Here is a 7967-nt window from a genome sequence, read left to right on the forward strand (position 1 = left end):
GAGGGAAGGGAGGAGCAGGGGGAAGCGGACAGACGTGAAACTCTCCAATCGATACCTCCTGGGTCCCTGATGGTTTGGTGCTCCCTGCTTTCCAGAACAATCTTCCATCCGAGATTTCCTCCGTCCGCCCCTGCTTCTGTCTGAGGAGCTGAGGGGTTGCGTGACCGTTGGCTGAGCGAAGGGGGCGTTGGGCCTAACAGGGTCCTGTGGGTCGTCGCCCCCTGGTCTTTGGGGAGCCTCGCTGGCACCTCCCTGCAGTCCGGGGTCCCCCTGGATGCGCCCAGTGGGTCCGCACCCTGGTCACATCACTCGCATGTCCTCTCCAGCTGCAGAACTTCCTACTCGATGTGCGGCACAAGAAGACTGGGCACCGGGGACGCCGGGGGGGGGGGGGGGGCGGGGCTCCTGGGCCGGGCTCACCCTCCGCCAGGGCGCCCCGTGCCCGTTCCGTGGCGACCTGCCTCCCAGCCAGAGGCCAGGCTGCTCCTTCAGAACGGCGGCCCCTGGGGCACCTGGGTGGCTCAGTCGGTTGAGCGTCCGACTTCGGCTCAGGTCATGATCTCGCGGTTCGTGGGTTCGAGCCCCCCGTCGGGCTCTGTGCTGACGGCCCGGAGCCTGGAGCCCGCTTCGGGTTCTGTGTCCCCTCCCCCTTGTCCGACCCTCCCCCCGCTCATGCTCTGTCTCTCTCTCGCTCTCAAAAATAAATCTACATAAAAAATTAAAAAAAAAAACCTGCCGCCCCTGACTGTGCCCAGGGAAGCATGGATTTCTCCACGTGCCTTGGCAACAACGTTACCATTGTTTTCAGCTCCCCCCAAAAGGGACACGCGCCCACGTGTTTTTATATGAGCAACGAGGTTTTGAGTCATGATTTCTAAACAGGCCGAGCACCGTCCGCAAAGCCCCTGTCAGCGGGTACCGCGAGCTTCCTTCCCACGCACCTGTTGCCAGCGCCCCCGCCCCCGAGGCCCGCAGAGCACTCCGTCCGTCTGTCCGTCCCTCCTTACGCCTTCATCGGCAGGTTTCTGCAGCTGGAAATTAGCTTTGCTTCTCAAGCCCAAACAGCGTAAAGCCCGAGCCTCTCAGAAAAGACGAGGAAGGGGGCGCCTGGGTGGCGCAGTCGGTTAAGCGTCCGACTTCAGCCAGGTCACGATCTCGCGGTCCGTGAGTTCGAGCCCCACGTCAGGCTCTGGGCTGATGGCTCGGAGCCTGGAGCCTGTTTCCGATTCTGTGTCTCCCTCTCTCTCTGCCCCTCCCCCGTTCATGCTCTGTCTGTCTCTGTCCCAAAAATAAATAAAAACGTTGAAAAAAAAAAAAAATTTAGAAAAGACGAGGAGGAGGCTGCTGCTGTCCCCCAGACGCTCTTGGACAAGCCTCAAAACTCAGCCCCCCAAGATCGCCCTCCTTTCCGCCCCACGTGTGACACTATCAGAGGGGCGATCCTCCTCCCGTCCTCCGAAGCCGTCGCGCCCAGCCATGAGGACACAGGGTGAGGATCGCCCCGGAGGACCCGGGCCCCGTTCCCTCCCACCTCGGAGTCTAGGATGCCCTCGCCCTGGGTCAACAAAGGCAGCGCTGTTTGCTCAGGGGCGGGAGCAGCCTGGGAAGTTAATCCAGTAGCCGGGACCTTAAAAGTATCATTTTCTCTCGTATCGGATGCTTTTTCAGCCGAAAGTAATTCATCTCTCCTCGAAGTGACAGGTGGCCAGAGAAGTCTCTTTCAGCAAGCCCACACAGGGCACAAGGAGCCCCCCCGCACAGAAGGAAGGAATTAGTCAAATGCAACAGTTGGGACCTAATTCCTTAGCAGCCAGACGGGAATCAGAAAGGGAGGCTCAGGATTTTTGAACACTCTCTTTCACGGCTTCCGGAAAACGTTATCGCCGGTCACGTTTATTGCTTTCCCTTGCGGGTGACAGAAAGCCCAGAATAAACTCGCGAAGACGAAAGACAGAAAAGTCACCACCACAGAACTGAAGAACGTGAGCGTCAGGCATGGGCTGATCCAGGGGTCAAACGACATCACCACGGATGGGGACCTCTCTCGCTGTCTGGGTTCCGCCCCCTCTGTCTTGACGCCTTTCTTGCTTGGCTTCTTCCCTCATGGCTGCAACATGAGCGCCCGAAGCTTCCGGGCCCATGTCTAGGTTTGAGTCCAGTGGGCGGGGGGACGGGGGGCATCTCTGTCCTACATCACAGCAGAGCTGTGATGGCTTCTCCAACCGGACTCGCTTCGTCGGGAGACGGCCGCGAGCCAACCTTCCACTCCTGGAGAAGGCAGCGCGGCGGCTGGCTCAAGCCCGGGCCGTACGCCCCCACCCGGTGCGTGGAAGGGACCAACAGAGGGACGGTTCACAAATGCACCCAGAGCTGTTGCCCGGGACCCAGGAAGCAGCAGGTGCAGGAGAGGAAACAGCCTCCGTCCTTTCTGAGCAGCGCTGTTCAATGAGCTCGGGCTGGGTGCACGGCTGTCCACGTGCTACATCGCCTTTACCCTGTCACCACCACCGCCCTATCGTACAGATCCCCAAACTGAGCGCGGGCACAGCCCCAAATCCTGGCCCACGCCGCACAGCTCGCGTGTGGCGAAGGCGGGATTCGAAGCCAGGGCTCCAAGCCCGAGTCTCTCGGGGCTCCTGGAGCCCCACCGCGGACACCCTCAGACGCCCCCCGTGGGACCTGCCACAGGGTCCGCCGTGCCCACCGCGTACTCCAGCCATCACCGTTACGCGGCAATGCATTTTTGACTTTCGGTTAATGAGTTTCGTCTGGGTTTCCCGTCACTCGAAATGGAACGCGTCCTATCGGATTTGGCAGTGGCTGCACCGAATCGCCAAGAACGGAGCCCCCCCCCCCCCTCCCCGCGAAGAGGGAGCAGTCTTTCCTGGTATCGCCACCCCTCCAGCTCTGGACACCTCAGACACCTCAAACTCATCTTAAGAAGTAAGCATTTATTTTCCAAGGAAACCAGGCCCACCCCATCCCCGGGACCTTCCCGCCGGTCACAGCACAGACTTTCCCCTCGCCTTCCTTCCTGTGCGGAGCCAGGAAGCTTCTTATCTTATCTGAACCAGACGTGGCCCCTGCAGGAGCCGTTTTCGGACAGAAGTTTTCGAGGAACCCCCGACCTGGGGCCCCCGCGTATCCAGGAGCTTCAAAGCACACCCAGGTGGCCGCGGGGAGCCAGGGAGATCAATACGGGAGCAAAGAGATAAGCTTGCAGGTGAGTTGGGGGAGACAGGGGGGACAGGTGACAGCCAGCATGGTTGACAAAGCCGAGCAGAGATGCTGGAATTCAGCGGTTCCGGCTGTGGCTGAATGAGCAGGAGAACCCGCCCCCACATGGCCGAGCTTCTGGATGCTTGGCCGCCAAGGTCACAGGGGACCCAGGCTCTCAGCACAGAGCCCGACGCGGGGCTGGAACTCACGGACCATGAGATCATGATCTGGGCGGAAGTCCGATGCTTAACCGACTGAGCCACCAGGTGCCCTCATTGCTTCCTCTTTAATACAGATGCCAGGATCCCCCATTCATCTCTGGCAACATAGTTTAAACACCTTGCAACTGGGACCCATCGGAGGAAATACATTGTATCCACATCTGGAGGGGCGGAAACAGCGCATAACTACCGCTGCACAGAAGGTTTTGTTTTGTGTTAACGCTGGTGGTGATCTGCTCAGAGCTCACGCAGGTGGAAAAAACGCTTGTTTGGGATATTAATTTGTACAGCTCTTTGCTGTTTCTTGCCCTTTCAATTTCAAGTCCATCACCCGGTTTTCTGCAGCTCCTTGCCTCGGGGATTTTTTGAAGGGATTTTTTGAAGGGCAGAATGCAGACGTTACAGGATATTCCAGACTTTGTTAGAAACCTAAACTGTTTGATGAGGTTAGGCTTGATGTCCCCAGGGGGACAGGAAGAAAGGGCCTCAGAGGGTGACAGGAGGTTAGAAGCCAATTTCTGCAGGGCTGGAAATAGGGGAAGAGTCATAGGTCTGGGAGCTGCACCCCATTTGCTGGCCGTGTCCCGGGAAGGGGGCAGGACACCAGGGTGGGGGCGGCTGCAGGGCATCTCTGCAGGCTGAACCCTACAGGCTCCCAGCTGAGGCAGAGAACAGAAAGCCTGTGGACCCCTTCCACCCTCGAAACAGTCAAGGAGCTGGGGGTGAGGGTGAGGTGCCGTCAACAAGGAGGCCGCTTTCCCGCCATCTTGGTGGCAAGCACCTCTGGTGGGACTTAAGTCATTTTAGAACAGAAATAAAGGGCGCCCCTGGGTGGCTGGGTCCAGTGCAGTGGCCACGTCCAGTATTTTTAAAGTCTAGAATCTTCCTCGGGTTCTGTCTTGGCCCTTCTGCCTCGTCCTCTGCCACCTGTGAGCCCTCCAGTGCAGGTAACTGCCACCCCTACGTCTTACGTACGGTAACCAGGAGAGAACGTTGTCCTAATGGAAAACAAAGCAATTCAGGTAAAGGCCTCTGTTTCAGCCCTCATCACGCGGCACAGCCCACACCGTACGTGTCTCCCTTGGCCACTAAAACCTACAGGCAGCACGGGTGGAAAGCGGGGCCACGTTATGAAAGAGGGTCCTTGGCGGGCACCCCTTCCTTGCCGGACACGGGACATTGGCACAGAACATCTTCCACGTCCTGTGAGACGGTGTGGCCTGGCACTGGTGGGTTTTGGAAGGCATTATTTACCGCTCTCCTTGTTCCCAGACTGCATGAGGAGACACTTCTCCCACGTCTCCACGTGTTGTCTGAAGACAGGCATGATCGCTGGGTGACCTCTCCCCATGTGTCTGTAGAGTAACCAGTTCTGGAAGATACAGTCTCTCTCCGGGGCAGAGGGCAGATTCGATCGCTGTCCAGGGTAGTCACGAGACCTGCTTCCGCATTAGAGGTCGGCAGGTGTGCTTGTCGTGAAAGTTGGTCGTGAAAGACCGGAGCGTCCTAAGCTCGGATTCCTCAGCTGTGACACGAGCCCTCTGTGCGTGCAGCACCCACCCTGGCCCCTCGCGTCTTCCCACGAGTGCCGCCTACTGGTTGTAACATAGTCTCTTGTCTCTGATCCGGGACTCTCGTGTCTTCTCCGGCATCCACGAAACTGTAGCAAACCAAACTGCCGGCTTGCACACGAGGCAAAACCTCCAGGTTCTTGGCAACCGGATGCTTAATGTCAGCGGCCATTGCTGGGAAGTGAGGCTCAGCCGTGACCTGCAGGGCTGGACCCGTTCCTGGCCTCTGCCCAGGGGCTCGCAGATCCCTCACCCAACACCTATTAAAGCAACTCTTTCAATACCGCTTCCCCTTATGGGCTGCTGTCGGGAACACCTGACTCCATGGCTAACTGAGCTGAAAATCCCCGGACCGCTCAGGCTGCATGGACCCCGGGCTCCCCGATCCGACAGGCAGTGTCCACCAGGTAGAGGCCGCTATCTGTTTCTTACAAGAAGCCTAATCGTTCGCCAACGCTCCAAAACGTAGAGATGTTTCCAATCGGGGCTTGTCCTATGCACCTGAGGGCAGCCTGATTTTCCAGACATTTCAAGCATCACGGGCTTTATCAGCCTTGAAGGTGCTGGCCCGCGATCACATGGCCCGTAGACGGCAGGGGTGGGTCTGAACCGTCCGTGCTGACGGTGAGCGATTTCCTCTCGTGGCCGCGCCCTCAGCGTGCAGGACATCTCGGTCTGTGCCAGGGGCGTGTTTTCGGTGCGCGGCTCCTGGGACCGAGCATGTCTGCACGCACCCCCCGCCCCCAGGGGCATCATCAGCCGCTTCTTCGTTAGCGGGGTACTAAGCATCTAGGGGTCACTGATGGTCCTGAGCAGTTTCACAGCAGATAAAGTACTAACCTCCTCCCAGCGGGAGCTCCCCCTGTCCTGGGGCCTCCACCCCTGCCCCCCCTCCCCGCACCGTGAGGCCGTGTCCATCCCACCTCGATTTCTCCCCCTTCCACGGGGATGCGCAGAAGAAACACCAGGTCTGTCTCTCACCTCTGCCTTTCGCCTTCCTGGCCCGAGGGAGCTGTGCACCGTGAGGGCGAATCCTCCTGCTGATAAATCTCTATGTGTGAAACCGGCCCCCACTTTGGGCTGAGCCGTGACCCTGGCCCCGGGGTGAAACTCAGCACTGTGCCCGGCTGGCATGGATCTGGGGTGACGGTATTTTCCACCTTCTCACCGCGGCCCCCTAAGGTCAGCCGGCAGGCGGACGGGCAGAAGGGGCGCTGGGAGGCGCGAGGTGAGCCCCAGAGCCCGCATGTCTCGCCTGCAGGCCGCCCTGGCCCCGCGGGCCCCGGGCCTCAGTGTCTCAGTGTCTGTGCCAGGGCCTGGACCCAGCAGCAGCAGGGGAGCGAGTGAGCCCCAGGCGGCCCAGACGTGGTCCCTGCCAGGCCCGGGTGGGGCGGGACCCTCCCAATCACATGAGGACAAAGCTAACGGAGTGTTCTCAGAGCTTCTGACTGCCTCAACCCACTCAGGTCTTACCTGGGCAGACCCAGGGGGTTGACCTCGAGGCCCTGCCTGCCCCTTTGGGGTTCTTTTAAAAAAATTTTTTTTAACATTTATTTATTTTTGAGGGACAGAGAGAGAGAGAGAGCACAAGCAGGGGAGGGGCAGCGAGAGAAGGAGGGAGACACAGAATCCGAAGCAGGCTCCAGGCTCCGAGCTGTCGGCACAGAGCCCGACGTGGGGCTCGAACCCACAAACCGCGAGATCACGACCTGAGCCGAAGTCAGACGCTCAACCGACTGAGCCACCCAGGCGCCCCTAAAAGCACCCATCTTAAAGTTTACGATTCCACGGCTTTCGCACACGTGCAGTGTTGCTGAAACGTCACGTCTACCTAAAAACAGTCCCATCATCACCTCAAGGCAGACCCTGGAGCCGGGAGCCGGCCGTCCGCACCTCCCCACCCTTGGCCGCGGGCAAACACTGGTCTACTTTCTGACTCTACAGATTTATTTACGTCTTCTGGATGCTTCACGTAAATGGGATCACAGAATACGGGCCACCGAACGTGACACGTCCGAGGCCCATCCAGGCTGCAGCGCGGGACAAACGCTCGAACGCCGGGTTCTGAGCACCCTGCTCGCAGGTGGGGACAGCCCGCGTGTCCGTCAGCGGTGGGGACACGGACGGTGGTGTGCATGTGCCACAGGCAGGAGGCACTTCCCGGAGGCGGGGGTGGGGGGTGTGGGGGTGGGGTGGGGGAGGGGCGCTGCTTTCCAGCGCTGGGGGAGCTCGTGTTGAGTGGGGACCGAGTTTCAGTTTGGGAAGATAGGAAAGTTCTGCAGGCGGCTGGTGGCGACTGTCCTTAATGCCACAGAACCGTGCGTTCGCTAAGGGTTACAACTGGCAAGTTCCGTGACACGTCCGCAACAATGAGCAGAGGGGAGCATCGGATACAGGCCTCCCGGTGAACCTCGGAAACATTATGTCTGCTTCCTCCCTTCCCCAGCTGGCGTTTGTTTCCTGTTTTGTGGTTACGAAAAGCAAGCTTTTAACACAACTTCCTTCAAAACAACTTCAGGAAATACTCGTAGGAGCATTTGATGTGTTCACCGAAGAAGCTGCTTGCAGAGCGACGTGCATACTGGAGTTCTTCGGATCCAGGCTGAACCAACCCTTGCAGAGCTTCTGTTCCGCGTGGGTTGAGCGCTTCTCCCCCGAGGATTCGCGCAGGGGCGGGGGCACCGTCCTCATGTACCAGGCCAGGCACGTGAATCCGTAGAGCCTACGGAGTCCTGGTTCTGCGAGGTGACAGAGGTCCTGGAGACGGATGGGGGCTTGTCCTTAATGCCACTGAGCTGTGCCCGTAAAAACGGTTACGGTGGTCAATTCGGGTTGACCACCCGAATTGGTCGTTGTGCTACACCTATAAAAAAGGAGGGGACCTCGCGAAGCCTCAGGGGAAGAGTCCCGGTGGCCAGGCGGGAGTCCAGGTGCCGGGCTCTGGGCAGGCCCTTTC

At 59.2% G+C, this 7967-nt stretch overlaps 1 non-coding gene across 1 annotated transcript; it reads right to left on the bottom strand.

Annotated features, from left to right (window-relative positions):
- Window positions 1-6677: 6677 nt before the first annotated feature.
- Window positions 6678-6762, bottom strand: TRNAR-UCG. The gene has a single exon. It is a non-coding gene; the product is annotated as a tRNA-Arg (tRNA).
- Between the last annotated feature and the right edge of the window lie 1205 nt (window positions 6763-7967).

This window comes from Panthera leo, chromosome E1, assembly GCF_018350215.1.
Source record: "Panthera leo isolate Ple1 chromosome E1, P.leo_Ple1_pat1.1, whole genome shotgun sequence".
Classification (NCBI taxonomy): Eukaryota; Metazoa; Chordata; class Mammalia; order Carnivora; family Felidae; genus Panthera; species Panthera leo.